Raw genomic sequence first — 19,600 nt, 5'->3', positions numbered from 1 at the left:
TGCAAAAATTTCAGAAGTATCAACTTTTTATATCAAACTACATTTTAAAAGTGATAACTGTGGGTATTGTTAACCAGGTAATATATTAAACAAAAGTCCCTATCAACACTCCACTTTAAAGTTTCTCCAGAAAATCAAACTTAATCTCCTTTGGGATCCTTTTTGTAAGACAACAAAAAACTTGTATAATGGGGATTCACTCGGGAATCTGATGCAACTCTGCAGTTCCCTTGGGAACTACATTATAATTACCATCATCTGTGGTCACCTCTTCTCAGTCAGCCTAAATGATAGATGAAAATGAAGACCAGCAACCAGTGGTCAATATTTCTTTTTACCTCAAATAGAGCTAGAAACAGTAAAGTGAAGTACTTTATGTTTCCTAAAGAGTCAAGTACCCACCTTAAACCACCTCTTTTGGTATTGGGCTTCAAGGCTTGTGATTTTATTTTGCTTCTTTTATTTAATTTCACAGTCTATTCAATACTTTAGCAGCTATCTGATCTGAAGTTTTCAATTTGAGTAGCAGTTGGTAACACAAGTACTGATTGCTTGAAGTGGGCTTAAGTTAACCAGTATTTATTGTTCTTGAAAGTGGTGTTCAGTTAGGGGAAAAATAAAACTTGAACTCTTAGGAACTAACCTCTCTATTCTACTGTTGCTTGTTCTGTTTGAGGTACAAAGAAAAACATTGGCTGCTACTAATATTTTGAATGGCCTATGAGATCAAACAATGCAGCTCTCTTATAACAATATATAAATATGAAAATCCTTAGACCTCTGACATCATATATTTGAAAGCATACATACTAAACAATATATGCAATATATAACTTTAATATAAGTTAATGATTGAGGAAAAGTCTTGCAGAAATAATAGGAGACATTCACAAAGAGAGAAACATAAGGGGAAAAATAGTTTTGAGCAAGGCAGACCCAGTTGAATATCTGACTTAAACGGAGACAGAAGGTCTGTACAGACTGGTGAGCTTGTTTTGATTTTTTGGTCCAACTAAGCCTAGTTGTGTGAACATAGATGGAGAGGTACAAATGTTTGATATGAGCTCTGGTTTCTTAAATCTACAATGAATACCAACTTTACACAGTTCTGTAAATGGTAAATGTCTTAATATGAATAAAATGACCTAACATGAATAAAATATATTCCACATACTATTAATACTTAGAATGTTTTCTATTTCTGTCTGCTTTCTATTCACAGATGAACAAGCAAATCTAGACTAAAAGATCAAATATTCAAATATGAGTAGGTTTTCTGGTATTATGCAGTATATATTAAACTGGTAGCAACTCGATGACCCTTGTCTTTAGAAATATGAAAGGCTCTATCCTCCTTATTCCTGAACAAGGCAGTTCAGGCTGACTACATCAGGAATATGTTAATTTCTGAGGATTTGAGAAAAATAGACCATATAATCACAGAGGACACATAGGAACTTGTTTCTTCAAGTATGTAAGGACCTTTACTTTTAGGGCTTAAGGAACTTATAAAAAATAAAATTTTATTGTCATTAAAACACTATCTAGCCAGGTGCAATAGAGCAAGCCTGTAATCCAAACAGCTCCTGAGGCTGAGGCAGGAGGATTGTGAGTTCAAAGCCAGTCTCAGCAATTTAGCAAGGTCTAAAGCAAGAGAGAGAAAGTGGGGGAGGAGGGCTGGGGTTATGACTCAGTGGTCAAGTTTTGAGTAAGTGGTCCAATGATGAAAGATAAATATTTCCATTTCATCATTATCTTTGGGGACCATCATTTAGATGTATACATTTTAATTGGTAACTTGCTGCTACTTTACAAAGGAAATATAATGCTAAAGATAGTTTCTTTTAATGGTCAATTATGATGAATAGATTCAAATAAAACTGAATAAAAAAAGTATTTCTAAATCTTTTGCATTGGATTTAGAATTGCAAACAGTGCTGTGAACCGGTTAGGAATGAGAATAATATTCTGTGTATTGACATGCAAATGAACTCACTAAGCAACCACTTTGCTTTAGAGATTTACATAATTTGATACCAAAAGCCACATTAAAGTAATATTAATTACTTGGTTTTAAAGGAAGAAAGTTCACTGTTAAGTTGCTTTTCTTCCCATGTTTTACATCTATGTATCAAAACATTGATATAGAAGGAATAAAAATATTTTATGTGTAGGACATATCCAGGCTCTGTTCCTGAGAAATGTATGGATTATTACCAGAAGATACGTAGGAACCACCCCATCTCTTTTACAGGTCTTTCTTTTATAGGCAAAAATCTTCAAATCCTTTATTGAAACTCATATTTTCCTCAGTATTTACATGGTACTCTACACTTTTCATTGTGCACACATACACTTTATTTTCTTTTTTTTTCTGCAAATTTTCATTTCCACAGTCCCTTCCCTTGCCACTGAGTTTGATAGCTTCTCAATGGCATTTTTATGCAAAACCAAACAAACTGATATCTCATTAAGCATACTAATCTAAATTTAAAAAAAATAATTAGAAGACATGTTTGCCACTAAAAATTATTCTGTATTATGGCTTATATAACATTTCTTGAACTTGCATGTTCTAGATCATTCCCAAAGCTGTAAAAATCTACCCAAAATGCACATACACATAGACACACATACAGTTTCTCATTGACTATTTATAATATTGACTATTTATAATATCTAATTCTTCCTCTTTTAGAAAATATACATTAAACCTCATTGGAACACTGAGTTTACCAAAACACTGTGTATCCATTGTAATAATATTAATTCCTCAATACTAATGGGATTTAAAGCACAAAGGGACCAATTGCTTGGTAGTGTGTTAGCAATTTAATTGGAACACTGAGGTATTTCCACAAGGGATTTTATAGCTCACCTTAAGTAGACTACACCCAAAGGGTATTGGAAGCATTGAAGCAGAAGGTGATTAAGTCTGTTTGGTAAAGGGTAATTGGTCACCTGGCTGTTAAAATGATGCTAACAACAGGAAATGTTTTCCAATCCTATTAGTTCAAAAGTCTTTTGAGCTTTACAATATATTGAATAACAAAAAGTACTAGAGTTAGTACAGCAATTGGGCAAAGAAATTAAAGATTGATAGGATATATCATTTAAGGCCTTTGGGTCTCCTTGGTAAATGTAACTTAAACATAATAAATATACATTATTCAAAGAAAATTCTCAATAAACTATAGTCACTATCTCATATACATCACTTTAAAATTTCTTCAAAATATCTTACAAACTTTTTAGAGTATTTTTATTTATTATTACTTGTTGCATTTTTCCATTGGCCATGGTAGTAAGCAGAAAAAGATAAAGCAAAACATAGTCTTGAAAATAGAAAACCTAAATTGATTTATCATTATCTTAAATTTACAAAACATATGTAAGAATTTATCTTATTTGTAAGGAAAAAATATAAATCTACCCAGCAATTTCATTTTTGAGCTTAAAATTTTTGGTTTGATAGATGTACTTATTTAAGAAACTGAGAAACAACTACAAAAAACAACTTGAGTATGTCATGTGACATATAATTAAACTATATCAATGATTTTCTAACCACACTTTGTCAAAGTTCATCATTTTGAAGCAAACAGTGCTACATTTATAGAGTCACTGGAATAAACTAATGTTTCAACAAGCTACCCAGTATTGTGTTAGTGAATATTCCTTTTTATTTTACATTAAGAAGTTATGTATTCAAAATTTGGTCATTTTCTGAAATAATTAAGGAATTACTACATTTGACTATCTTCAATAAATGTTTCAAAGTTGGTAATTTAATAGTATAGAGTTGGCACTTTATTCTCTATCTAAATAATGTTCTTACATAGTAATTTGGCTTATTATGGGAACCAAATTTTATCTACTTCAAAATGATACAAAGCTAAATATGTAGGAAAATCAGAAAAAAATTTATGTAATCTTATAGTTCTTCAATGTCATTGAGTCAATGTATAGCATTATTGTTGTCAATAACATATTTTGTTTTTAATGTTAATGGTTTAATTAAAACATTCAAATGTTTTAATGTTTTACTATAGCATTAAATTTCATGCGAACAAATCTCAGATACTGATAGTTCAAGGTAACAGTTTATGCATATATCTTGAAAAACTTTGTACAAACAGAAGACAATGTACATTTAAAACAACACAATGTGGACATATGTTACTGCTTTACAAGTAAGTTATAAAATTAAGATAACATTAATATTCAAGATAGATAAAATTAAATTAAAAAACCAATAATTCTGTTCAAAATACTACACTCTGAATATTTATTTCACTATAATGTTTTATAAGAAAAGTTAAAAATGAAGAGTAGTATGGAATGATTCTATATATACTTACAGGAGATTGCTTGATATGAACTCTGTAGCTGAGTGCTTTATAAGCCTCCCCTCTTTTATTTATTTATTTATTTATTCTCTCTTGATGAATGTTAATAATTTGCATTAATACTTAAACACAGCTCACATGACCAACATGAATCCCACAAAGAGTATTAGTTTAGGGTAAAATATGGGAACAACTTAGGAAATTAACCTTGACCACTAGTGTTTACAACACTATCCATTTCTTAGAAATTACACTTGACCACTAGTGTTTACAACACTATACATTTCTTATAACAATCTCTGTCATGTAGGACTGTGTTATAAATAAAATTTAAAAAATATCTACCCAAAGAGATAATTATTGAAAATAAAAAAACACTAAAATTAGAGTCCATTCTAGTAACTCTATGTAAGTAGAATAAAATTTTTATGCTATTTAAAATACAAAAATATTTAAACTTACTCTATTCTCTAGTTGCTGAAAAACATAGTTTAGAGACACTTAAACATGGAACAGAGTGATATTTAACCCATTCCTATTAATATAGGACATCTAATTGCAACCTGAACTCTATCCATGGACTGTATAGTCACACAATCCTCATGTTTTTCCAGCCATCAATTAATCTAATGCCATGGAATGACCTAAATGAAAGATCAGAATTCTGTTTATTATGCCTGTTAAATTAAGTCATGAATAATAATAACAAACACAAGGAATAAGATAACTTCTATCATTTAATAATTGCACACTATGAGAAATACTGTTAAGTGGTTATTCACACTGAATTCTTTCTCCATACACATTCAGAACATACTGCCCATTGACAAAAGCAACATAGCTTCAAAAGAAAAATCTCTTAAGTAGAGAAAAGCTCTCTGTTAAGCATCCAAGAGGTTAAACATTGCTGAAATAGCGAGACATTTTCTCAACCCACACTTCCCAGTTCCATTCAATTACCAACAGCAGTAGAGACTATAATACAAGCTAATACTGTATTATTAAATCAGAGCTTCCCATTTACATCCACCTCTAACCTGAGGGGTGGGGAGGGGATGACATTTACTAGTCAATAGCAGAAAAAAACAGCCCCCAACTTGAAAATACACATGACCTTGGGTGTTGAATTCTCACAGACTGTTTCACAAGTTTTATTTGGATCCACTGCATAACAACACATCTAAATGAACCCAGCAGTAGTATAAATGTTCTTATCTCTACCTCCTCCCCTCTAAGAAAAATCTGAAGAGAGCTCTGTACTTTGCAGTTCCAGCTTCAAATACGGGAAGTAATATTTATTAAACAGATATCAGTGCATTCAAATTGAACAAATTGTTAGAGGATTTAATGTCATTTGCTTACATTTTGGGGAACTTGCATTAAATGTTTTCTGTCCTTTGAGCCACACTGGGAGTGTTGCTCTAAAATATTTGTATTCATAAAGAAAGATATAACATGATGATAAGAACTTCACAGAAAGCAAAGCTCTCAACTTCCCCTCTAGAATTTAGTACATAACCATCAACGGATGCTCTCCTAATAATAATGAAAATAGCATTATTGAAATATATTTTGCAATCATTTCCAAAGTCCTAATGTAAACTATAAAAATAAGCATAACTTATTTTTAATATTATAACAACCTGCATTTCTAACCCACTTGTAAACATTTATAGCAATATTCTTTTCTTACCTTATTTTAAGTAATAAAAAAGTCCCCCAGAAAGATTCCTAAAGGATGTGGATGTGTGAATCACAGTTAAAAAAAAAAAAGATTAAAAAGATCGTCTTAGCTTGGAAAAAATCAAAATAGTTTGTTCTAAAACTATAGAAATCTCTAAAGTCACGCCTGAATGGGCGCCCAGGTTGCAAAACGGAGGACTCTCTCCCACGTCCGATACACTCCTTTGTCAAGTTGATGTGGGTCCTGCTGGTAAAGCACGTCCCACAGGACACAGAGGGTGCAAGAGGGCGTTGCCTCCAGCTGCTGGAGCAACCGGTCCGCTCGCGTCGCGTCCCAGGTTCAGCACCGACAGCACCGTGGACAGCACCAGCTCCGCTCACCTCCAGTTTGTCTCAGTCACTGAACCAGGCTGATTCTCGCGCCTCCTCCCAGGCAAAAGCTGCTGCCACTCAAGCCCGGGGAGCCCCGCCCCCACCTTCTGACGTAACTATTTTGCATATCAACTCGCTGAGAGGTGAGGGGCCGCCCCTTTGACTGGGCTTCTGCTGGGGTCAGCTGCGGCAATCAAGGCCACAAAATCCAAGCTTAAAATCAGCATGGGCATCATTGGACTTCGAGATTCATTCACAATCTGTCCAGCAGAAACTAAACGCTTTCCGCGTCGCTTGAGTCTTTGCCTTCCCTGGGACCGCCGTTTCTGTGCACTCTGAGGATCGCTGCTGGCACAGCTCTAGCAGGAAGACAGGGCGGAGAGAGAGGGCAGTGGAGGAGAGGGTGGAAGAGGAGGGGGTAAGGCGGTGGGAGGAGACTGAAAATTGGTATGAATTCTTTAATCTGTTCCTCTCAAAATCCCTGATCCTTTTTGATCATCCTGGTCAAACTTTGCTTTTTCTTCCTACCATGGATTAGCGGAAAGGATCTTTATTTGGGTTCCTGCTCTCTTCTTGGTTCACCGAGCTGCTGTGGAGAGCTGCTGCAGAAACTTGTGTGGAGAAAAAAAAAAAAAAAAAAGAAAAAACATTTCCAAACCCCAGGAGAAGACGTGAACACTTGCAATGTTTATCACCGTTTGAAAAGAGAATTTTAAAAAGAAATTAACATGAATGTTACCTTGTACATATCAGACTTCATATACGTTTCTATAAAACCCGTAGAGCCGTCCTTATTTATTTTTATGATATATATATATATATATATATATTATCAAACAGTATACAGTTGGCGATTCCGGGGTTATAAAAAATCATTTTAATAACGAGGGGAAAAAAGTTCTCAGCTTCAACTTCCACTGCCAAAATTCTGAAGGTTATGCAATATTTATTATGTTTAATATATCAATTGTTCTATGAAAAATGGGATATTCTGGAAGCATTTCAGAGCCTTTAGCAATTCTCTCAGTATATGTGATGTTTCTTGTCCCAGTGAAGCTCTAAGAGCTTTGACAGCAAGAGAAAGGGTGCCTGCCATGCCAGATTCCACAGACTGCTTAAACTTGTAAACAAACACTTTTAGTGAACTGAAACAATCAATCATCCAGAAGGGTCATTATTCACATACCGTCCACACAATTCAACTACAGCTAACATGACTTACTTGTACAAAGCAATGGGCATATAAATGTAAGTCTAATTTGTCTTAAATTCGATAATGCTTTTTTCAAAATAAAGTTGTTTATTCAAAAAAGAAAAAAACAGCATTTAACACATTGTTTTCCATCAGAAGGCGGGCATACTGATATGAGTCATGATATTTCAGAAGTCTAACATAATGTCACACTGTACCTGCTCATTGGTGTATTCAGGGACTTTAATCAACTTACTTTATGGCCGTATAGCCCCAAATTCTTACTTTATCATTACTAAATGGGAAAAAATTGGAGTAATTTTACTTCTAAGGGAACTTTCATTTTTTTTCTGCTTTGCACCTACATAACCCATTCTTTGCAGTTTTATTTGAGAACTTGCCCATTTGTTTGTCAAATACACAAATTTCTAGGAATGTCACTTTAATAATGTTAGATCATAATTCTTACATTCTAGATAATCTGCAATTCTTTATTTTCCTCTGGCAGCTACTTATTTCATATTAATATATAATTGACAAGTGCCATGCATTTTTATCTTGCTCATTACACACACACACACACACACACACACACACACATCACACATACTGAGTGATTCAGTAGGCAGTCTATGGCACACATGGTATGTTTCTTTAGGAAAGAACACATGTACTTTTATCTGGTTCGTTTTCATCATGCCAAAATGCCAGAAAAGACTTGAAAATATACTGTAGAGATATGTAGAGAATATTACACATTCATTAAAAAATTCTTCCAAAATCTCTATCATTTTTTTAGTGGACACTATCTTTCCATTTACTCCAGTGATCAGGCTGTTTGGGGCAATGAATTCAATCAAAGCAGTCATACTATTATTCAAAAGCCTTGGGGATGAAACTGGAACATAAAACTACCTTCCAAACATGAAAGGGAAATGATATCACTTTCAGACCATCTTTAAAAAGAACGAAAAGAAATAAAAATTTAAAGAAATAAACTATTTGTGGAAGCATGCACAAACATACATAAATGCAGATAAAGCATTGAGAGCTCTCATTGTACCCTGCCCTAGGGGAATCTGGGTTTTGTTCTGTCCTAAATGGCAATGTGACTAAGGACAATTTTTTTTTTTTTTACTGTTTCATCACGTTCATCATTTTGTAGAATATGAGGATTATATCAAATTAACTCTACAGTTCTCTATATATCTGTCATTCTGTGAACCCATATTAGAATTTTAAAAACTTCTCAAATTTCTATATTACAATTGAAAATTCTATTAAAATTCAAAATCTTAAGAACTTTCCTCTTAAGAAAAATAAATTGGTGTTTAGTTACTGGTTACTCTGACTGTGGAAAAAATTATCTTAAGGTAATTAGGTTGGAAGAGAGGAGGGGTGACTAGGAGCAAATAGGAGGCTAAGAGAGGCACCAAGTAAATTTCACTTGCAACGTTTGAAATTAAAAGAAGTCAGAATGGGTCTCTTTAAGTACTCATTTACTATATAAGCAATACTACAATATTTCATAGGCAGTCGTGCATATAATTACTGTTCAGATATTTAAAATAGTTGTAAAGTAACAATAAAATTTTAGGAATGCAAAAAAGAGAGTGGCTTTTTAGTTGCAAATGATTATTGCAAAGATGACTAAAATATTGAGTAAATATACTCAGGGAAAATATTTTAAAAGCTACAAAACCAACATATACATAAGGATTTTAACTTTGATAATTTACATAAACATATTAGGCTGTAACACTTAGAAATTATGAAACTCATTGTATTGTGGCTTTCTGAGTGTGCATATTTTTTGGACTTCTATAGTGCTACCAGACTCTATAAACTTCTTTTTAAATTACAATTATTTTATGTATTTGTAGTATATTAGAATTATATTGTAAACATAATAAGTGTATATTTAATTTTTTGAGTCAATTATGAGGTTTGTTGCAAACAAAGAACATGTTTATTTTTTGTATTTTTTTTTAAGGGAGAGTGAGAGAGGAGAGAGAGTGAGAGAGAGAGAGAGAATTTTTAATATTTATTTTTTAGTTCTCGGCGGACAGAACATCTTTGTTGGTATTTGGTTCTGAGGATCGAACCCAGGCCGCACGCATGCCAGGAGAGCGCGCTACCGCTTGAGCCACATCCCCAGCCCCACATGTTTATTTTTAAAAGCAAAGATGAAGTATATATATATATATATATATATATATATATATATATATATATATAATTGTTATTATTATTATTGTTGTTGTTGTTGTTGTTATTTTAGTACCTGGACTTGAACTCAGGGGCATTTGACCTGTATTTTATTTACAAACAGGGTCTCACTGAGATTTTTAGTGCCTCCACATTGCTGAGGCTGGCTTTGAATTCACAATCCTCCTTTCTCAGCCTCCCCAGCCATTGAGATTACAGGCATGTGCACAGAGCCTGGCTTTTAAGATGCAGTACTTTTGCTAGGTAATTTTGGGGGCTCAAAATAAAGCAAATCCAGAAAAAAATTCATAGCATTGAATCCCCCAAATCTTATCTAATTAACGAGAGCAAAATGATTGTAACATAAGTATAAATATGATTCTTAGAAATCCCAAGTTGTTTGCAATCTAACTTCTGGTGCTCTCCCCTGATAATATATATGCATATAATGTTTTTAAAGAATAGTTAGAGCATTTAAAGATTAATTTTATTAAGAAAAAATGGATGAAATTTAATTTATGCTTTCACCTTTTAGCCTTTTTGTAGAGATTCCTAATGTTGAATATACAATGTTAAATATAAATTCTATATTTGACATTTGAAAATATACATTTTCCAATTCTTATTTCCTCTTATTTTTTCCTTCTATTTCTTCTTTCCATTCTTTCTTTTATCTCTTGATACTTCATTTTCATTCATGCATTTTATCTATTTTATTTTATCTTAATGTTCTATTTTAACAGTTTACTAGCTATCTGTTGTTTCATAGAATACTTAAATATGTTATAATACTTTTGGTATAACGTGGATACATATCATGTCTGAGTTTCTTAGCTAACCCAGAATTGTGACCTTAAACATATCTTTGTACAAGATGTATGTGTGTAGGGGTAGCATGTTCTAATGAGAATTTTCAAATGCATTTTCTTCAAAATTTGGACATAAAGTGTAGGACTTCAGAATTAAAACTCCAATACTAATGATATAGGGAATACTTTCATTACAATTAGACATATGTGATCTAAACAATATTTGCAATAATTAAATCTTTTTTGAGATTATATTAGTTTGATTTGTAAAACTCTCAAAACATGTTGCAATTTGAGTCTGTTTTTTTTAATTGTGTCTATTTTCTATCATAGTCCAGACATTTGCATTGATTTTATATAAGAGATTGCTAAATTTAATCATGGGGAATACAGTTCTTTTTTCACTAATATTTACCTTAGCACATAGGATCATACACTTTAAAAAAAGCTTTTGATTTGTAAATGTGAATTCACCATTAAATGGTTCATTTCATAAAAGTGTTGAGGTACTCCACAAAAATACCATGCTAAATGTTAGATATAACTCTATTCTGTCATTCAAATTCTCAGATCAATGTACATATGAACTTTAATTTCCATTGTGTAAATAGACTTTTCAAACTTTACAAGCACATGGACAAATGCATAGTATGAATATAGATGTTCAAGGAATTCATTGATGTTAATCTTCATTGAGGTGATATTAAATAGAAAAAAAATTAAACATGCTTTAAGAAATACTGTTCAATCAGAAAGATAAAACCTACCACATTGGATAAAAATATGTAGATTAAGCTTTAAGGAATAACTTTGCTCATTATCAGCAATAATAAGGGACTAAAGCAAATTCATAATTAAACATAGTGATGGACCATGCAAAAGACCACTAGAGATTGTAATCAAAGGTTTGTACTATGGGTGGTGGGTGTGCCTAATATTTTCTTTATGATAAGCCTACCATTTTCTTTATGATAAAGTGTGTCTATCTTCTAAATTGGAGGGAAAAATAAACCTGCTTATTAGATAACCATATCATGAGAAAAGAAAATGTACAGACAGATTTAGCAGACTCAGGCTTAAATTACCTTTTCTAGATTTCATGTAAAACTTTTTATATTCCTCACTTAATCATCTCTTTCACAGGCACACTCTCCTACCTTCCAAGTGATACTGCTCTGAGTTTCCCTCTAAAGTTATAGTCTGTGTTTCTGTTTTGTCTTGGTAAATAATATTTTCTTTTTTTATACTAGTTTGTAAACAATGGGAATAAGTTTCAATAACAGCTGGCATCTATTAATTTGTTCATGAACAGAATTCTTAGGCTTGTGTAGTTTCAAAATATGCTGCTTTATAAAATGAAATGTAAATTGAAATGAATTAAGGAAATATTTTTATAGTAAATATAATTAAGTAATGGTTCAAATTATTATTATATGGCATGTATCTTCGTAATTTTAGATAGCCTCATTAGGAGGATGTTAGACATGGAGATAAGCACAGAAAAAAAATATTTAGTCATTGGCTTAACAGAGAAAACCACTTGAGAGTAAATTTTCATGAACTAAAGGTGAGAGAGAAAAACATAGTTCTATTTTGCTAGAATTATATAATAAATATGCTTGAGTAACCTTTATTCTTTATGAACAAATTTTAATCTTAAAATAATCCAGAAGTTGAGACCTATAATTAAAATGACATCTATTATTAAGCTCCATGTGTACTCTGCTACTAGCTGTTATATAAAATGTTTAAAATTATACTGAAATTAGAAAAAAAAGTATGAGATAATTCAAGAAATATTTCACAACTCCACCTGATCAGCTTCTGTGATTAAATTAACCTTAGAGTCATACTGCAGCACAGTAACAATAGTGTTGGCTGCATTAATGAACTCAGAAGTAACAATTTAAATGGATCAGATGCATTGGTGCCTTCATTTAGTTTTTAAAATCAATTCTGTAAAAGTCTCCTTTTCTTTCTTCTATTACGTTGATAAAATTTGGGGAAGTAATTTGGGGTTTGGTAATCTTAAGAGTCTTTAAAATCAAAAACTATGGTGCCATTTCACAAGTGTAACTGAACTATGAAAACAGAGCATATGAAATTGCTGATGTTCAAATACGCAATTTTAATTCTGAGAGTTCTTGTGTTTAGAACTCTTAGGGCATCTATTGGCCAATGTTAGTATTACACATGGAAATTTGACTTCACACAACTCTACAGTTATGTATTTCCAAGAAATGATGATTAATATGCATGCTGCTGAAGAGATTTATAATGGAAATCTCTCATGTTTATTATTGGATTTAAAGTATTAAGCAAGTACATTAAAACAAATATAGTATAGAAATAGATCTTACAAAATGTTTGTAATGTAATATTGACCATTTTAACATTTTACAAATCTATGTTAATTGTTTTAGAATCTGATACATTCAAACTAGTTGCCATCAATATCTTATTTGAACTTTTTAATTTTTATGAGAAACAAAATAATTGATCTTTCAGATCTCAAAAACAGCACATAGTAATATTTTACATTATAATTTTTGAGAGCAGAATGTACAAGGATATGAAGAATATACCTCTATGTCTTGAGTTCAGAAAGATAACATACAAGGAAAAATAATGTTAAAATTGGAATTAATCTGTATATTTGGCTAGACAGATAATTTTTCACAAAGTATGATATTTAATTGCTAGAAAAAAGACACAAAAAATATAAAGGATGAGAAAGGACGTGGAGTTTGTTAGCATTTTTTTCTAATATATATTATACATAGATGCATGTAATATATTATATATTCTAATATATTATACATAGATGCATGTGTACATGTATACATATATATAGTGCATCAAATATTATATATCAGTAGTTCTATCCCTAAAATTCTAATATAATGTTAAAATAAAAATTCATAATAAAAATATCAGGTATAAACTAGTAAAATTTCATGTACAAAACAAATAATCATGAAAGCAATTAGTGAAAACTGTTTAGCGAAGTGAGCAAATAGTACTGATTTTTCTTTATTCTTTTTAGCTTTTCCTGTATAGAAGATTCTTCCAAAGCATATGGCTTTAAGCAGCTGTCCCACTTTTGGAACAAGAATGGCAAGAGAACTATCTGAGAGGAAATGTGCTAAGGGATAAAACGAATATGTTTCTGCTGCTTTTCCTGAAGTTTCATTCTTCAGTGTCTATTTTTGTTTGTTGATATTACACAGAAATTACTTGAACTGGAAAGAGCAAAAACTGCCAAGGAAGAAACTTGAAAACAGTTCCAATATATTGGAGTCTCACACAGGATACACTTCTTTGGTATTTGTTACTGCTGATCAACAAATAATACCAGCTCCTCTTCTGTGAATGTGTTTGCATCATATTCTGTGGTCTCCAATGAGTAGAGTCATGTGCCCACTTCTGTGGAAAGAATTATGGGTAAACATAAAAGTCAACTTTAATTGATTCCTCCCTCTTTGCCAAAAAAAAAAAAAAAAAGAAAAAAGAAAAAGAAAAAAATTGTAGTATTTGGGAATATGGCTGCTCAATCAGACTGGGCACTTAAAGAATAACCAGAAACCAAGAGACCTTTGCAGACCCATTATGGTCAAGGAGCACAAGCAAGAAAAACATTTTAGTTGTTTTATGGCACTGTGATTTGAAATTAGTTTTAGGAAACTGAGATTTGAGCTTAGGTGTTTGTTCTGTTACCATAGCATAAATAGTTTAAGTTAACTGCTACATGGCAAGCTATGTAATTGATTTTGAAATAGTTGTATAGGCATTAGTCCTCCATAAGCAATTTAGTTACATGTTTGCTGATTTCTCAAAGTATACTGATTTCCTAATATAGGCTTATTTATTTTATAGAGCTCTCATTAGGTCCAACCTCCTAAAGGTTCTACCACATGCCAACAGTGCCACAGCGTGGGGACTAAGCCTTCAACATACAGGTCTTTGCAATACACTTATCCAAATCACAGCAAGGAGTATAGGGATAACCAATTCTATCCAAACAAACAAAGGATAACTTGGCAGAAAAGAAAAAGGCATTCCAGACAACAGAAAATAAATCATAATGGGGCATAAATGTTCTTGTTTTATTGTTCATAAAGTAATCTAGTCTAGAAAAGCATAATGTTCATAATGTTAATAGAAGAGAGTCATGTTTCCAATTACTTTCTTCATTTTCCCCCTTTCCCTTCACTTCATAAATCGTTTCTGCTTAACATGTCCACTCAAAATATTGTTCAAAAACTGTTCTAGTCAGGGTCAAAATGATTGTTTCTCAATAAATCTTCTCCTATCTTGGGCTCTCCAATGTTTCCAATATGAAGCCAGCTGTCAGTGTCTAGAGTTTTCTTTGTTCTGTCCTGATTTTTTACATAGCCTTTGAACATATTTGGTCCTCTCACACAGGTCTCTCCCTCTCCTTTGCAGTTGCAGTAGTTCAGCTTCTCCACATCAAGCTTGATATGATTGCAGGGCAGAGGTGCCCCCACATACCCTGAGGTCTAGTCCCCAGGTGTGGTGAAGGCACATCTAGCAGTATACTTGGTTTGTCTGTGACTTTCAGAAATCTGGCACCCCAGAGCTGCCACAAGAAAACCCAGGGCTGCTGGTGAGGTAGTTGATGTAGTTACTGGAGTAGCTGCTCCAGTAACAATCCTCCACACACATCCACCAAGACTGGTCTGAATCTTATTAAAGAATAGTTCATCCCAATTAGTATTGTCCCTGATGATTCCACTCTCAACTTCAGCCAGCTTGCATTTTGCTGCAAACTCCAACACCAGTGCTTTAATGAAGTGTCTGCCTGGCTGAAAATCTTGTTGTACATCCAGTTCAGCAGTTGTGGGACAACCAGGAAGATGGTAAGGTGTAGAACCTTCATGTCATCAGAGGTAGATGTCTCCCTGGAAGAAGTCAAGACACCTTCCCTGGCAGTAGAAAATGGACTGGATTACTCTCTAAATATGTGAGCCAGCAGCAGGAAGGACATGAGCACATCATCCTACCTCAGAAAAATCACTTTGTCATTTTCAGAAAGCCAGAGAAATCAGCTACCATGTTCCGATGGATGCGAATCATACCTTCAGGGTTCCCTGTTGCACCATTTGTGAAACACACTAAGGAGAGGTCATCAGGCTATGGGATCACAGGAGCATGGTGATTCACTCCATCACAGTCCTCCACAGCTTGAATAGACTTGATGACCACCTCGAGCTTCTGCACACTTTTCTTTCAAGGCATCCACAAATGACTCCATGAGGGCAATCATCTTGAGCCCTAGAGTCTCCTTGTTCTCCACATGCTCTAGTAGAAGCATATTTTCCTGAGGTTTATCTATAAAATCATTGTATTATCCATAAAATCATGGTATTATGTCCAGGGTATTGGTGATGCAGGAATAGCTCCAAGGCCCAAGGTGTCATAAAGTTACAGCACCACCATGGAATACATAGAATGAGACAATTCTGTAATGATCCATTCTGGTTTATTTTGTGCAAAAAAAACTCAATAAACTGATCTGTACTTGCTTTACAGTTGTGCTGGAGAAGTCAGGACTTCAGAATTTCAGTTCTATTGGCCACCTCCTGTAGTATAGCCACTGATACAGATGCTTGGGTTTCCTGAAGCCAAGTCAGGGCTCATTCCCTGAGATACAAAGCCTACAGCCTAACACCTGGTACATGATCCTGGCATCATCATAGTAGTAGTTAAGTGCGTAAGATAGTTCCCTCCAATCACAGTTCACTGGGCCCTGCCACTGTCCTCCAGTTCTTCTGACTGCATCAGGAGGTTGCATGGTGGTTGCAGGGCCTTTGGCCTGTGAGTGAACCAGTGGCAAGGATGGCAGCCAGTGTACCTATGCTGAGGGTGGTGGCTGAGAGGCTGCAGAAAAACCAGCCCAAGTCACCCAGCTTAGGAAGCTGCAGTGTATGCAGGATCCTCTGTGCTTCTTCTCCAAAAGTGGGAAATCTTCTCCAGAGGTGAGAAGACAAATGCTTCTGGTGGTTGGGAAGAGAGAGAAACAGAGAGAGAGAGAGGAAGAGGGAGAGAAGGAGACACACACACACAAGAGAGCCACTTAATGCTGTTGAACACTTCTGACTTGAAAGACGTTCTTCTTTCGGTGTCTCTGGCACACATCCTACTGTCATAATCAAATTGCCTGGTCATTTTCAGTCTCTTCCTTTATCTATTCTTTTATGTTACTTTTCCTTTTCTTTTTCCTCCCTCCCTCCCCCTTTTCTTCCTTCCATTCTTCTACAACTCCTCTGCCTCTGCATTTCTGACATGGTATTTCTCAGGGATTTAATCTCAACAAATATTAATCCTAGTTTGTTTTATAGTAACAGAATTAGCAGTTAATGGAAGTTAATTTGAATATTATTAATTACAAAAAAAATAGAAATTTGAGTTTCCGAATGATGACATTTTATAGGTAAGTGACATGTAGGTTGAGGACAGGCCAGAGGGGAATAGGATGAAACAAAAGGTATGGAACTTAGAAAAAACAAATGATAATTAACTCAAAGATAATAAGGGAAATGGCAAAGAAATTGATTATCATAAGTATGTCTAAACTAAGAAAAATTCAGAGAAAATAACATCAAAATAATTGCATAAATTTCATGAAACTTAATTTCAATAAGATATTAACAAAAATGTTCATGAAATTTTCCTTTGGAAGATCAAGAGTTATTCTATTGACTCCTTTATGTGATAGGTTTTGTATTGAAATGTGAAGTTACTATGGCAAGAGAAAATACTGGAAGTATTCTTGAGGAAAAATTAAAATGCAAACCTTTTTACTGGTTCTACAATTCTGTATATGACTTCCTATTAGGGTAGAAGAAATATTACTAACGCCGCCTATGACCCAAGCAAAAAAGAGATAAATCTGAGAGACTATCAATATGCAAAAATTATTTGAAAACCAATTAAAAATTAATAATAATTATAAGTATATCCCTAAATTGAATGAAAATATATCTCTCTCACTTAACATGGTTTTATTGAAAATATTTTGTGTTTAACTTTATAGTAAAGTTGATATGAAGAAGATGAAATACATTCCCATTTTATAAGTTACATTTTTAAGAGAATGTTCCAATTGTAGAATAAATGTATACAAAATCAAGTATTATTTATCTTTTGAATTTCATGCTCAAGAATGGAAAATATATTTTAAATAAGAAATTAACAAACTGGAGAAACATTTCAGAATCAAGGTAAATATGGATGGAAACTAAAATTGAGAAAAAATAAATTGTTATTTTTTATTGATTATTTTTAGTTATACATAACATTAACATTCATTCTTACATAATTTTAAAAGCATGGAATATAATTTGTTTTAATTCAGTCCCCAGTACTTCTTTTTTTCCCTTTCACTTTCCCTCCACATTACTCCCCTCTACTCTACAGATCTTTCGGCTGTTAAATTGTTCTGAAAATACAATTATATAAGAGATGTGAATACAACTTGTGACTAGTGACATATATAATAGCAAACAGAGCTCCAAAGAATAGTCCTGAACTAATGTCAGAAATAGTGGAACCATAATTAATGACTGATTACTAGGTATTAAAGTACAGAAGTTATTAATCTCAATATTAGAAAAGTTGTTCAAATTCTACAGTTGTCATAGTATAGAGCAAATAGAAAAATCATACTGATAAATATATTCAAAATAACGTAAGAACATCATCAATATTTTTATAACATTTGTTTTTAACTAATACAAACAAAAATTATACATATTAATGAGATAACATGATGTTTTACACATTTTGTAATGTTTAAATGAGATTAATCAATTATATCTCTTGAAACACTTATCATTTGTTATGGTGAAAATTTCTTCCAGCTTTTTGAAATGCACATTACCTCATTGTTACCTATTGTCAGAAGCTCACCAGGGCTTCTTGTTCCTAATTAAAGGTAACTCAGTACCCATTGATCAGCCTCCTGTCCACTAGTGAAGATCAGGATAAGTAAAAATAACAGGACAAGGGCAAGGAGAGAGGTAGGCAGGGATAAGGGAAGAACAAGGGGAATGGCAAACATTCTGGTGATGAGGTGGACAAGAAAAAAGGAGGAAGAGAAAGAAAAAAGAAGCAGAAACAAAAGCAATAGCAGCAAGAGGAGAAGGACCATTAGAAGGAAGAGAAAGAGGAAATGGAGGAGAGGGAAGAAGAAGAGTAGGAGAAAAAGGAAGAAAACTGAGAAAGAGGAGGAGGAACAAAAATGAAAGAGAAGAAAGTAGAAGGAGAAGTAAAACTACTACTATCCACCTCACCAAACAAACAAACAATAACAACAAAACACCCTTAAGAAGATCCTATTGTCTACTAAGTGAAAAAGACTTGTTTTGCCCTGGTTATTCATTAACTTCACACGTGATTAAAAATACACAGTACAAATTTTGCTGAACTTTGTAATTTTTTCTCCCAGGTATCTTAGTTCAACCTTATTAAAATTTTATTTCTAATCTACCATGTATGGCCTTCTCTACTATATTACTTAACTATTTTTACCTCCTTTCTCATCATTAAGGGACATTTCACACACATCAGCCAACTTATTTTAAATATATCAGATTATATTCTTTCTTAATCTAAAATTTTACATTCCATTTTTTAAAAATATCTATTTACTGTTGTTCACATGTCCATTATGAGGGAGTCATATCTTTAATTCTTTCTCTTCTTTTCACTGATTTAATAATTGGGGCCTTGTTGTTTTTGGAACATGTGAAGCTGATATCTATTTTAACATTTGATACTTAATCCTCCTTTTCATGAATACTCTTCCTCTAGATTTTCTATGGGATGATGCTTTGACATTGCATTCTCTGAAGGGACTTTTCTTGACTACTAATACAACATGTCTTCAATTCTTAATCATTCTATTTTCTCTTTTACTTTAGGCACTGTATATCATTATCTTAAAATATTATTTATTCATCCAT

General features: G+C 33.0%; 1 protein-coding gene and 1 pseudogene across 2 annotated transcripts in view; both read right to left on the bottom strand.

Annotated features, from left to right (window-relative positions):
* The window catches only part of FSTL5 (follistatin like 5), an 824,806-nt gene extending 818,365 nt beyond the window's left edge, over positions 1 to 6,441 (bottom strand). The window contains exon 1 of the mRNA XM_081304788.1: positions 6,043 to 6,441. The gene's annotated coding sequence lies outside the window, so the exon portion shown is untranslated. The remainder of the gene's footprint in view (positions 1 to 6,042) is intronic.
* An 8,440-nt stretch (positions 6,442 to 14,881) lies between these two features.
* On the bottom strand, positions 14,882 to 18,521 carry LOC308654722 (long-chain-fatty-acid--CoA ligase 6-like; annotated as a pseudogene). The gene is made up of 2 exons: positions 18,517 to 18,521; positions 14,882 to 16,601 (listed from the first exon to the last, which is right to left on the bottom strand). The product of its transcript is annotated as a long-chain-fatty-acid--CoA ligase 6-like (transcript).
* Positions 18,522 to 19,600: the final 1,079 nt, after the last annotated feature.

The sequence above is a fragment of the Spermophilus citellus genome, assembly GCF_964194105.1.
Source record: "Spermophilus citellus genome assembly, chromosome: 8".
Taxonomy (NCBI): Eukaryota; Metazoa; Chordata; class Mammalia; order Rodentia; family Sciuridae; genus Spermophilus; species Spermophilus citellus.
The sequence above is the reverse complement of the archived record's forward strand: the minus strand, read 5'-3'. Positions and strand labels throughout refer to the sequence as shown.